Source organism: Aedes aegypti, unplaced genomic scaffold (genome assembly GCF_002204515.2).
Source record: "Aedes aegypti strain LVP_AGWG unplaced genomic scaffold, AaegL5.0 Primary Assembly AGWG_AaegL5_hic_scaff_1858_PBJ_arrow, whole genome shotgun sequence".
NCBI classification, from domain to species: domain Eukaryota; kingdom Metazoa; phylum Arthropoda; class Insecta; order Diptera; family Culicidae; genus Aedes; species Aedes aegypti.
The window spans coordinates 10722-24649 of NW_018735332.1; the positions used below are offsets into that span (position 1 = coordinate 10722).

Here is a 13928-nt window from a genome sequence, read left to right on the forward strand (position 1 = left end):
AAATACAAACACAAAAGAATTACACTATGTCACTGGACAGTTATTGTTAATAAAAAATGAAACAGGGAACAAGTTTAGTACAGTATATGAGGGACCGTACCCTGTAGTAGAAGACAGAAGACCGAATGTAGCGATTCGAATAAAAGATAAGGTAGATTTAATTCATAAAAGTAGGACAAAACCTTTTATAACAAATCCATCAATTTTATAACCATATAATACAGTAAAATATTTTTAGGACGTGTGGCGGATGAGCTCGCTACCACTTTCGTTTTTAATTATACCAACAAATATCATTCCATTTCACATAAATGAGTATCTCTAATGTTAGTTCTGTAGAGTCTTGAGAAGACTGAGCTGGAGATATGAGATATCAAAGGCGATCTACAATGGATCACATTAGTTAAACACATTTACATTTCAAATTATTAGAATTAAAAATAAACATGTATTTCAAACTAAATGTTTTACGTTTCAACCATTATAAACTAAATGTTTTAAATTTTCAACTATAAGATAAAAATTTAAAAGTAAATAAATAGGGCGTGTGGCGGATACACCCTGACTACGCCTGTGGAACGCGATCGGTAAGAAGTAGAAGTCGAACGACAGAATGTTATGCTGGATAATCATAACATTCAGGCCGTTGTAGAACGATGAACTACCAAATGCTTACACAGCAGAAAGTATGTGTCACGCCACTCAGTAGGTAGGCTAGCGTAAGGAAATGATTTTGAATAAAGCAGATATATACGAACCACCGACTGGACAACATCATTCTATCCAAACTAATCCAGTCAATGCAGCTCAATTGTTGAAATCAGGTCGGTTTTAGAAAAGTCACTTTTTCTAAAACCAATTTTGAAGCTCTGTGAAATAAAGCCGTAGTTATATAGAGTACCTTATTTTGGTTTACATTACTTATACTTATGTATGTAAATTTTTTCAAATTACATTTTTTTTATTCATTTCAATAGGTTGAAATCCACCCTTTTTTATTTTACCCTCCCAAATATTGGGTAATTAATTTTTCAATAAATGTTATTCACTATATCATCAAAATTGTGCCACTGAAATGTATTAGCAAAAACAAAAAAAAAGTTCTTGAAATCTTACGGCATTTTTAAGATATCAATTTTTTAGAAGCTTGGAAGATTTTTCTCCACCATCTCGTAGCAATTTGAAAAATTTAATTGAAATAATTGAAAAAAAATAGGAAAATTTATTGAAATCATTTCTAAATACATTGTAAGGTATTTCTGGTCATGAAATTGTTTGTGTGTTCAACCACAATATTTTTTAGATTGTACCAACATTTTATCCTCACATTAATTTCAAGCCAAAAATTAACCCACGTGTAGATATTTCACCACTTACCTCTAGGTTCCGTTTTGATAGCTTCTCCGGCACATTGCCCAACGTTGCGTAGTACGGGATGCCTGCAAAATTGAGAACACTGTGTTAAATTTTCATTTGACTTTCCAAATGATAAATTCGATCGAATGAACAGATTTGTTAGTAAGCCAACATGCAAGAAAAATGAATTAAAGATACAAGACTAATGTACGATGATGGTAACCAATTGATCGTAAATGGTTGTGAGTGACAAACAGAAAAGCGTCTTAAACTTAGATTAACCTACGAAAACCATGCTCGAGAACGAAAACAGAAAAACGCACAAAACAAGAGCAAAGTATGACTTACATTCATGTACAATGAACCGAGCTTCCCACCAATAAACCTAAAAGTTAACGTCTTACATCTTGACAGAGAGAAAAAGAGAAAGTCCTCGGTAATTGTTTGTATAATCAAATGGTATATTTATTCCACGTTTTATTGCAACCAAAAAACTGCCTGTACGTCTTCGCCGCTACAAAAATCCTGATCTTTCAAAAATATTTGATCATCTTCAACAGGCATTTATTATCTACTAACAATTGTGTTTACTTCTTTTTTAATAAGTATTTGTTTTCGCTACGTTCAACATACAAATATTACAAGTAAAAATAACCTTAACTGTACTAATCTTCCAAGTAGAAAACATTGATCGCAAGTCTGAAATAATTTTCAGATAAAAAAAAAAAACACGATTATCATTCTCTTCAGCTGTTTCAAAAAAACTGTCCCTCAAGAATCTTAAGTATTGAACGGATTTGAGCTCAAGTTTGTGACTAGTATCGCTTGATTGTGTTCTCTTTGATCTACCACCGGCTTTGTGGGTTAGTTTCGATCCAAATTGTCCGATTCGTCGATTGTATTGTTGCTTGATTAACTTGTTCAAATGCCTTCGATTTTCGTACAATACCAATTTCTTTGTCCCTAATTAACAATGTGTTATGCTTGGCTTTTAGCCAACGTTTCAACAGTTTAGTATCCAATGAACAAATTTTCCAATATCCCAAATGGCTTAGTAATAGGTTTTTGCGTTTTTTTTTATTATTCCAATAAAATACCAACCAACACCAAAAGAGTTTTTGTTTCTGTTAGCGCTAGTAACCATCAAAGTAGGTTACGTCGAATATCAAACTAGGCGCCGAATCATATGGGTGGTGAAGTGCTTGGTAACAGAAGGACAGGACCGCCAACCCCATACGAGTACAGAGAGCGAAAGAGAAAGAGCGTTATGTCGGTGAGTGAGTGAGAGCATGTGAGTGATAGATTTTTTTTGGGTTTTAAATTAAAATGATGCTTCGATGCGACTGTTAGTGTGTACTGCATGGCAGATGACGAAACGATATGGGAGGTTGAACATTTGAGAGATAGAGTGAGATCACGGGAAGAGGCTGGAGGACACTTACGGGCTGCTTCTGGCATGTGTTCTGGGGTGTCCCCCCAGGTGTTAGGCTTGCGTTTCTTTCGTTTGGCTACAAACATATGGAAATAAGTATAACATGTCAATAAAAATGATTAGCTGATGGTTTTCGTGTATGGGGGGTTGTGTGTAAGGTAAGATTTATCTAGAAACATGAATGTGGGCAAAATTAGATGCGAAACAGTTGCGGTGTTTTGCTTAGACATCAGCGCTGTAAGCCGTACTATTAGGGCGTAAGTATGGAAGGGGGCCGGGCTCGACGGGGGCGTAGTAGGCGGAGGTTTCGTCAAACTCGCTTAGCGCGGCATTTGGCGCTATCGAGGTGTAGAGAGCAAAGTGTTCGGCTTCGGTTAGATCCACGCTGGGAATCAAGTTTGATGCCGTAGTCTCCTTCGACTAAATTTTTTATACTGCGAGCATCGGCAATGGCCCACAAGTTCCATATTGCCGTCCTGGATAGGAACGTCCAGCTGAAGGGCAACTGACTGCTCTCCTGTCCCAAGGGAGGAAGGGAGGCTGTGCTGGCCCGTTCGTATGAATCATTTCCCGGAAGAGACAGATGAGTGCCGCTTCCGGTGCGGGTAGTGAGGGTAGTTGTGGGACCATCCCCCTTCAGAGGGATGTAGATCACATCTGGATTGGATTCGTAGTTGGTCGTTTGGCGGAAACACTGCTAACGCTGCGAGCTACAGGCTTGCCTGGTTTTCGCTTATCGCCACCCTTTTCCGGTGACCGATGTCTTGCTGCGAACGGAGTCCCGAGTGGAATCGTTCGACTCGAAGTTTGCCAAGCTGGGTTCCCTTGGAAGCTCCCAGGAGTGCTCTTTTGAGTAAGGGTTGTTGTACTGGCGGAAAGATCAGATTTGCTCTTCTTGCGGGAGAACAATTTCGAGAAGAAACCGGATTTTTTGTTCTTGGGTAACGTTCCGTAGTCGTTTTTGGTTGGTGAAGCTGGAGGAGTGGGAGGAAGCTTTTTGTTAGGGGGACTATCGGGAGATTTCATAATGATAATCTGATCAGACTGAGGACGTGGAGTGAGACTACGCATGGAACCCTTCCGAATGATACTGTGGAGTAGCGCTTCGTCACCGGTATCGATGTTGGCATTTTCTTTGTTCTGAGAATTGGGTTTAGCACGTTTGGGAGGAAGAGGAGGAAGTTTTTCGTCTTCTTTGTTTTCACGTTTTAATGAGCCCAATTTCAATGGAGGGTGGACAAATTAGCATGGGTTCAACAGCATCGTAGACTCCCGGTTCTAGTTCTAGTTGAAAATGAGGTCTTGGTGGAACTGGAGGGCCTAACGCAAGAGGAACGGGAATTCTTAAAGGCACGTTGCAGACTAGTGTAAGTAGCGGCATCGTCAAAGACATCGTCAATATCCATCTTATCTCCAGTTCCGTCCAAACCAGTGGGAATGGTCTTTCCAAAATTTTCAACTCGTTTTCGATGATCATATTTTCACGACGCAGCTGATGATCAGTGTAAATTTCATCAAGCTCAGCCACTTGTTCCAGCAGTTCGTTAAGAGTCTTATCTTCGTCCTCTTTTGGGAACTTGCTGTTCAACGGAATCATTCGAGAGCAACTGATTGTCTTCACTGGAAACCGACTATTGTTGTTGACGTCGTCCGAATTCGTTTCGCTCGATCCATTCGGTCGTTTTCTGATCGCTTGGAATTTGCTCCGCCACAATTGCTTGTTCTCAGCGACTGGAGTGTCCAACACTATAACTTTCATCGGATTCCTGTATCGGAGGGTTCTTTTCCCGGTCTGAACTGATCCCTCCAGAAGGATCTTTTTGAAGACCTCATTTTCCGGAGAGTCATTTTTTCAGTATGGTCACCGCTTTAGTGACCAGAATCTACGCCTACCTGAGTCAAGGGGCGTCAACTCGAATGGCAGCGGTTCGCTGGTAGCACCGTCCGATGGCCTCTTCAGTTGGATGTTTCACCTGAGGGTATGGAAAAACTTAGGTTAGATAACAGGTCGCAAACTTGAAGATCATCAGATCAACTCACCATGACAGGATGTTCCACCTCCAGCGTTCGGTATCGGGGCGTCCGGAAGCAGATTCGCCACCTGTTTGTGCACGTTGGTATGCTGGAACTCGCCGTATTCTTCCCCACACGATGTTACCGTGCTGTCCTCGTAGAAACGCACGGCGATGTCCTCTTTGGCGACCTTCCTCACACAGCAAAATAATCTCTCTGCCACCGGCTACCGGAGCGGTTACGTCACTTAACTTACAGAATCACCAGATCGGACATGGCTTTCCTTATCGTAGATCACATCGGACACCACCGGCTGCAGGGGCTCCGTGAACCGGCCCCCGCTGTTGACCCTCCAGGAACACCTGGAAGCACAGACGGATGGCGTTGAGATCGATGGTGGCAGGCTGCCTGGCGTGACCGTATCCAGCTAGAAATAAGAACGGTCAAGTTAGATATTGCCGAGTGATCATCATCTAATCTACTTACTCTTGAACGGGTCCACCCGAATTTCCTCCCGCAGACGGAGCGCTTCTTCGATGTCCTTCTTCTTGACGCACTGGATGCCCAGGTTGCTGAAGGTGTAGCTCATGGTGCTGCTGTTGATCTCGACCGTGCAGACTCCCTTCTTGCAGCCCTCCTTGCCGACCAGATTGTGCGGGGTGGGGCCGGTAGGGCGGGTCCTTGGTTACGCAGGACACCACCACCACCGCTCGGCCCTTGTAGCCCCGGATTTTCGATCCCGGGGAAGGTTTTCTGCTCCGGGGTGCTGTGGACGCCGGGGATCGACCCGGCGGAACGGCCTTCGCCTCCATACCGGAACCGCAGCGCTTTCGACTGGGGCTGCTCGGTGATGACGACGTGCGGTCTTTCTTGCGCTGTTGGTGGCATTTCTTGGTCGATTATATCAACTGGAAGAAGATGGGATAGAAGGTTTTTGAGGTTAGTTACGGTTCCATGGTAAAAACTGAGTTTTGAGTAGTGCCAGAGCTTAAAACAAACGTGGAGCGTGAGGTTACCGACAGCCTGCAGATTGTGGCTAGTTACCTTTCCTACGGGATTCGGGATTTGACGGAGGTTTTGCTCAAGAGGCTTGGTAATGTGGACAACGGGGACAATCTGGGTAGGGGTCGGAGGTGAACTACCTGTGGTGGCCGTATGATTTACAATGACGTTGTACATCCCGGCCAGGGCCACCGTTTGAAGGCATCGAATTTGTGAACAGATTTTCGTGTTCATAGTCTGACGAAGACGTGGACGACGACGACGAAGCGGATGAATTGTATTGTAGCGCTCGGAGCAGGCGGTGGGCTCAAATGGCGCGAAAAAGTTTTGTGGGGAAGGACATTTGGGCACGAGGAGCTTCTGAGTCGTCGATGCGGGTGAATCGGATGTTATCACTAACGTGTCGTACAAGACCGGAACGCCTAGGAAATGTTTCAACAAAATGTGCCCATATCGTACAAAATATATAACTTAGTAGTTCCGAATAGCAGGCATTTTTGGTGATTTCTCAAGATTTTGAAAAACAGAGAATTTCTATGGGATACTCCTTCACGAGTTCACGAATTTGACGTTTGAGCCAAGCCAAGCAAGTTTTGCTCGTGTGTTTTACCACCAACATAAAATGCGATAGAACTAGTTATAATAAATGAAGGACAATTTCGCGAGTAGACATATCAACAGAACATTGAATTACATTTGTAATGCCTCTTTACTACTAGGAAACGCCAAACTTTGAGCTGATGACATGGAATGACGAGAATTCGTTTAAGAGGAAAATAACCATCATCGTTTTACAAATTTTCAAAACCAGTTTTTTTGCTCAAAATCAAAGGAATGTTCATGAAAATCTATCATTGCATTACACTTGCAACCTGTAATGCAATGATAGATTTTCATGAGGGTTGCTTCAAATTTGAGCAAAACAAAAAAACTGGTTTTTGGTTGGCAATGATTGCTGATGATTGAATGATGGATTCTTGAGCCTTAAAGGAGGACCATCCGTCATCAACTCGATATTTTTTCAAAAGCAGTTTTGCGTTCAAAATCATGAATATATTCATGAAAATGTGTTCACTGAAAACAGTGAACACATTTTCGACGAGTAAATTCAGTTGAACAGAAAATGGCTGTTGAAGTTTCGATGATTAAGATGACGGATCCTTGAACGTTAAAGTTTTGGATTCTCAGACAATTCGTAATCAAACCTTCAACATTCCACCGCAAATCGCTAGTGTTTGGAGGTGATGTTTACTTCAAAATTTCGAAATCATCATCTCCAACTAATACCCTCCGTCCATGAATTATCGTGGCGCGTCGATCGTCGACGCATATTGGAACCTTATAAATGTACATTTCTCGCATCAGCATGTATTTATTATTGAACAATAACATCAAACAAACGCATGTAGGTATGATTTAGTTAAACTCCTGTAGGTATGCATTATATATGCAAGCATAATTGAGTGCATACGTTTACTGCACCACTAACCCGCTTCAAAAGACAAAATTTGTGTTGTTTTTGCATAAGGGTTTCTCTTCATTATTGCTCTCTTTGCGTTATTGCAGAAAACAGATTTCTTTTCGTAACATATTGAAGTGACAGCATAGAAATGCAGTTAAGTGGTTACCATTAACAACGCGGTTATTTTTCCCAACCCCCTAATGGTCATTTGTTCATACACAAATTTTACAATTCGTACACTGAGGCAAAAATACTTAGGTTTCTATAAATCAAGACTTATGAACCAGCCAAATTAACGGTTTTCATTGCAAGCTTAAACATTTCGAAAATGGGATCATAAGTTTCATAAAGTGAGAGCTTTGAATTCTTTAACAACAATTACTTGAAGTAATTATCATAGCAATAGCTAGAAGAACTACTCCGCTTTCGATGTTGGCTACAAGTTAATCGAAAACAGATCACATTTTATCATAACATGTCAATTTTGAGCACGCCTGAAATAAAGGCGAATAATATTATCGATTGATAGTTCGAATTAAATTATATCATTGCGGTTTGATTGATTGACTTATGAAATTTATTACTGAAATTCTTCACCACATCATAAGCAAACTTAAAAATTTCAAAAATAATCGTTGTGGCGCCAAATCATAATTATCCTTAAGAAATTATTAAGTTTTTTGCCTCAGTGGTAACCGTGGTCATTGGTCAGAACCTTTTTCCCGCCCCAATAATGACTACGTGGTTTATGGATAACCCATAAGCACGCATTTTTGACGTTGGATAACGTCTTACGGCAACATACTGGGGTACATTTTTCGAAAAACGAAAATTGCTCGCGTCACGAAAAGTAGTTAGTTTTTCGAGATTTTTGCACCAATCGATTGGAAATCTTCTACGATCGACTCCAATAATGAAAACTATTGATTGAATGACTAAACTATTGATAAATGGGTAAATATCCAGGCATGTCTTATTTTTCCATAGAAAAGCAAATTTCCTTGCTGTTATAAGGTTTTGACGTTTTAAAGTTTACATGTGACGTAATTCGGGTGAAATTGATAATTTTTAATGGTTTTTCTAGTATGTTTCAATAATGTTGAAAATTGCCAAACAACTAAATGCAGGAAAACATGTACGACGGCCAGCCTCTTTGGCTCATGTGCCAAATTTTTCTAACTAATGTGTTTTAAGTGCTAAAAATCATTCCTTAAATAGAAAATCGCGGATCCCATTTCGGAGTGAAATTGATCACTTGTCAATGCGACTCTACATAATGAATATGAGCTCCCTGAATTCGAATATGCTTGCTCAATTCTTATAATGCAATATTTAAGGAAACAATAAATAGTTAATTTCAAGAATTGCAATGAAAACGCCTAAATGTATGCAATTTCCTAAGGAAATCCCTGATATATAACAGAAATTTAATTATTTCAACCGTATGAGCTAATTGGTACGAGTTTAGAAGATGATATCGGGCTTGGGGATATATTTTAAGCATCCTTACATAATTACTTACTTTGAATAATGCCGTTGTCGTCGTCGCTACCTACATGTAAATGCATGCTAGAGCGATCAGAGTATCAACTTGTCAAACAAAGAGCTAAAACTAATCAGCAACAGCTTTGTTGATTTTTGATTTGGTAATAAAGTGTCGATCGAATTCGAAATACGCACACAGAGAAGACTGAAAAAATGCTAACACCGCCCGACCAGAGCGACGGGAACCTAGGTAAACTTTGTTTTGCCATTTATCTCCATTGAAAACTAATCAACCAAAATTATAATTTGATAAATAAATAAATTAATTAATCAATTAATAGTAATAGATGAATGTCTCTGGTTGTAACTCTTTTACGTCGAATGCATTGTTGTGACCCTGAAAAGGGCCGTTTTGTTTGAAATTGTACTGCAATTCAATTTAAGCGCGTTCTCCACGGATACGACGAGTCAGCTGGATGTCCTTCGGCATGATGCTGACACGCTTGGCGTAGATCGCGCACAGGTTGGTATCCCTCAAACAAACCGATTAGTTAGGCCACTCGCTTTCTGCAGAACCATGACGGCCGAGCTCTGGAATTGCAGATTTACCTTCACATTTCCCCCGGATACCAGGACGAAGCAGAAGAAGTTCGTCGTGGTGCGGAACTTCTTCGAGAATCAAAAGGAGATCATGCCGATCATCGTGACTGGCAACTTTAAGGTGATTATAAAACGAAGCCAATCTTTTGAATTTTCCAGAGCACAAAACTGGAGAAATCTGTCATCAGTTCGCGTTGAAAAACCAATCAAATTGCTTGCTTGCTGAAGGTGACCATTGGGATAAATTTTCAACGCGGAGCGCTTTTCGGTTTTTCGTCTTGTGCTCTTGAAAATTTGAGGTGTGGCTTCGTTCTATAATCACCTTAACATCGATTTGAGCCAAGAGGAGAACATGGAGTTCACGGACTTCATGGAGATGTACCGCAACCTGAAACAGGCTTCGGAACTCACTAAAAGCAACCAATCTAAGTTGATCATGCAACGTTCAACCGGGATATTTGTTTGGGTAGCAGAGTTACCGCTCATGCTTCTTCTTCCATCGACCGGTTCTATCGGTGTTGAAGTGTTAACCGAACCAACCAAAAATAACACACAATGTCCATAATAGGTCAGCATTGACATGCAACAAATAGTATGAAAATTGACTAGATTTTTTATCAGTAGAAATCTTCAATAAGTTCGTGACTGTCTCAAGCCAGGAAATAGAAGAAGCTAACGTTATCCAACGTCAACTTGGCGGTTGTATCTCGGAAACAACCTATTACTTTTTCAGCAATTTAAAATCTAGTTAGAAAAAAATTCTCCATAATTTTTTCCAGGAAATCCATGAGTTCTACCTAACTATTGTCTTCAGTAATTTTCCCATTTTTCCAAACTTACCCTAGATTCTCCTCCAAATATGTTTTTACTAATACTTGAACCGAATTCTCAGTTGTTACTGTAGGAGATATTCCAAAGATTTCCACAGAATTTCTCCGAGGAAATCCACAAAGGTTTATTGCAGAGTTTTAGTTTCAGGATTTTGTTTTTCAAGAAACCCAGAAAGAATTCTTCCGCCTATCCATCATCTTAAAAAGAAAGGAAAATCCAATCCTCTGAATGTCGTTTGTCAAGCTGAAAACGAAACTGCGGAGCATTGCTTATCAAAGAATGTTAACATTGGTAAAGGGTTATTAGAGCCCTTGGAAATTTGGCAAGGTAGTCCTAATAGGAAATAGACTTTATAAAACGGTTGTGCCCAGTTGGGAAAGTGTGACACATCAACGAATGTCTATCACATCTCAATTGTGAAAGGATATTTGATGAGCACCAAATAAATATGGGTCATACCACAATATTCCTCAATAATGGAAGCAGTGGTTAAAAGGCTCTACAGATGAAAAAAAATCCATGTGGATTCTTCAAAAATCATTATCATTCCTTGAGGGGTTCTTCAAATAAATCTTTTTTTGTTTTCTAGGAATTTCTCCAGCATTCAATCCAAATATTATCCCTGCAGTTTTTCCAAATAGGGGAAGTGGTGGTAAAATGAACAGGGGTGTAAAATGAACACCGTGCCTTTTACCGAGAAAAAAACAAATTTCAATGAATTTTTATTACGCACGGACGATTTAGAGCATAAATCCGAGTGTTTGGATTGATTCGGAGGTCAATTGAAGTAAAAATATCAACGAAAACTAAGATTTTAGAAAACCACGTTTGAAAATTGGAGCTGACGTAACTTTTGGCTCGGAGGTCTTGAGGTTTTTCAGTGATAAGAATATCGTTGTGATGTGATGTCAAATCTGAAAGTTTTACATTTTTTTTTTGAATGGGTTACAATCATCTATAGATAAATTTTCGGGAATGCAGCGAAAATTGTTAAAAATATTAGTTTTGCTCACGTTTTTTGCATGATGTTCATTTTACCACCAACAGCTGTTCATTTTACCCACATAGTGCAGGTAAAATGAACATTTCAATTGGGTTTTGCTGGCGATAAAAATATGTGAAAATTTAGCTATTTTGGTCTGAAGTCGTGTTGCTGCTTTAGCTAACATCCCTGTTTTTGATCGTGTGCGATAAAACTATACATATTCCTCGTTTTTCTATCAGAAACAAGATGATTTCCTTAAGGTGTTCATTTTACCACCCCTTCCCCTATTTCTTAAAAGGTTTTTCAAAACATTTCCATGCAATCTTCAAAAGTCTATTTAAGTTACACCAGTCAATACTACAATTATTTTACCAATCATTCCTGCACAAATTCCTTTCGAAATTCTGTCCAATGTTGTTCGAAAAGTTCCTTTAGGTAGTTCCTCCGATGTAATTGCTGAAAATATCTTCAGATTAATTTCTAGCTGAAATCTTATATAAATCCTGAAAGCTAATTTCATAGGAAATCCCTGGAAATTTCTGACGGCATTTCTGGAAATGTTATTGGTCGAATTTTGAAAGGAAGTGGTGACAATTGTTGTCAAATCTTTTGTACACAGTGAAGCAAAGAAAAAGTTACTGGATAGAATCTTGGAGAAACTATGACTTTCTTGAAAAAATGCTCAAAGAATTTATGAAGAAATTTTTATGATTTCCAGAATAATCTTTGGAGAAAATCGATTTCTGTGGTACTTTTTGGGAAAATTTAGGCTGAACTCTTGAGGTTTTCTAAGCAAAATTCTTGGAGAAATTCCCTAGGAATATTCGTGGACATATTTCTTTGGATATATCAGCCAAATTTTCCGAAGTTATATCTGAACATACCTAAAATAATTTCTGATGAAATTCCTTGAGAAGACCATGAAACAACACATACGGTAATACTTGTCGTAATGTCACGAAGAATTCTTTAAAAAAATCTTGAATCTTAGAGAAATATCTGCTCTGATGGTATAAGGAATAAAACTCCTATTAGGTTTCGTTTTGTTTTCTTGATAACTAGTTGGTCTATCTTCCGCCCTCTTTTTATTCCTTTTAGGATGCTTTATTTCAGGCAACAGGTCTTTATTATCACATCTTTAAGGTACTCAGTCGCTACCAGTCGAGTAAAGACGGAAAGCTTTCTAAGTCTTGTTATAACGACTGACATCCTTTGCGTTTGGACCACTTTCAATTTCCAGCTTAGGAATCCGAACGTGGATGCGCCTCTGATTTATTCTATTTTTATTAGGGAAATCTGCCCAAGCTAAAGCAGCTAAACATTATTTTGCTTTGCCATTCTAAGCTCTTAAGTTTTAAGTGGTCTCTTTCAAATGATTCTGAATTATGGCTCGTTACGCATCAATCTTCGTGAAAAATTTCTGGTAATATTGGTCATATACAGGGATTGAATCCTGAGAAAATAGAGAGAATCTCTCACGTATCGCTCACTGTAACTATCATAACATGCTGCACATTATGAGAGACTGTTTATCGTGCACTGCTACAACTTTGATCAGATTGGGGGGATAACAGTGCATGATAAAACCCCTCTAAACATGCTCCAAGCCTGGGGGCACTATTGCTATTGGAAGTTCGTGGATTGTTTATGGTGCCAGTAAAGAAAAACACCTATCCCCAACGGTAAACAAGCGAGAAAAATGGGTTTTATCATCGCTCTCTCTTTGGGGCTCTCGCTCGCTGCTTCCATTTATCAGACTTGTTACACCTTGCGATACAATGACGATCGTGGAGCGCAACAGATGGGATGCTTTTCTTTGCTTGCTTTGATCGTGCTTCACACTCAAATGAGAGCGAATTCTGCAATGCCTGGTCATATACTATGATATTCCGGAAGTCCATCAGTGACGTGGCCACTTTTGAAATGGTTTTAAAACATTTTTGGTGACACCCCGAATTCCCTGATTATACAAAACAGTTCATTGGAGGGCGTTTGGAAAATATTTATCGCTGCCAGGTTTGTTCTGAGAATCTAGTCCCTTAGGTAAGTGTCTATGATTTAGAAACCAATGGATTCTGAAGACTATTGTCCATTCTGCTGGATTCTGAAACGGTCAGTTTTCAGATGGTTATTGAACGTTGATTGCAACATATTAAGTTTCCAGAAACATCCAGACACTAGACTAGAATGAAATCAAAAAGATGTTTCAGAAATTTTAGATTCTATCCAGCCTTTCACAAGCGCCAATGGCTGCCGGAAACACGCTCGCTTTATGGTAGGGATCGGTCGATATGACGTTTAGCTTGGGTCTGTTCAATCAGAGAGTATTATTATACTGGACAAGGGTGGAGAGCATTTCGACTTTGTTCATAAACATTATTGCAATATATAACCATCAATAATTAAGGTAATTCGAGGAATACGTTAGTGTGCGTGTCATCCCGTCAGTCGTAAGAAGAAACCAAGCCTATCAATGACGTCACTTTTGTACCGCTTTTCATTAACACTCATCCATCGTGTCTTCTGCGTAACATCTTTCTGAGTCTTATTGAATTTGCTCGATTGAAACTACGTTTGACGGTTCAATTGGAACCTCTGGTTTCAGTATTTGTGCTTCTCTATAACAAATTTTCTGCGTTCAATATAAAACGAGCCAAGCCAAACGACCCTACCAGAAAACGGGCCTGCTTGCGGTAGCCAGTAGCGCTCCTAAAAAGCTGTATAACAAATTTCTGAAGCGGCTTTAAGAAGTTGGTCTGGAC

General features: G+C 39.5%; 1 pseudogene; it reads right to left on the reverse strand.

The window, feature by feature from the left end:
• Positions 1-2960: 2960 nt before the first annotated feature.
• On the reverse strand, positions 2961-5709 carry LOC110680792 (annotated as a pseudogene).
• Positions 5710-13928: the final 8219 nt, after the last annotated feature.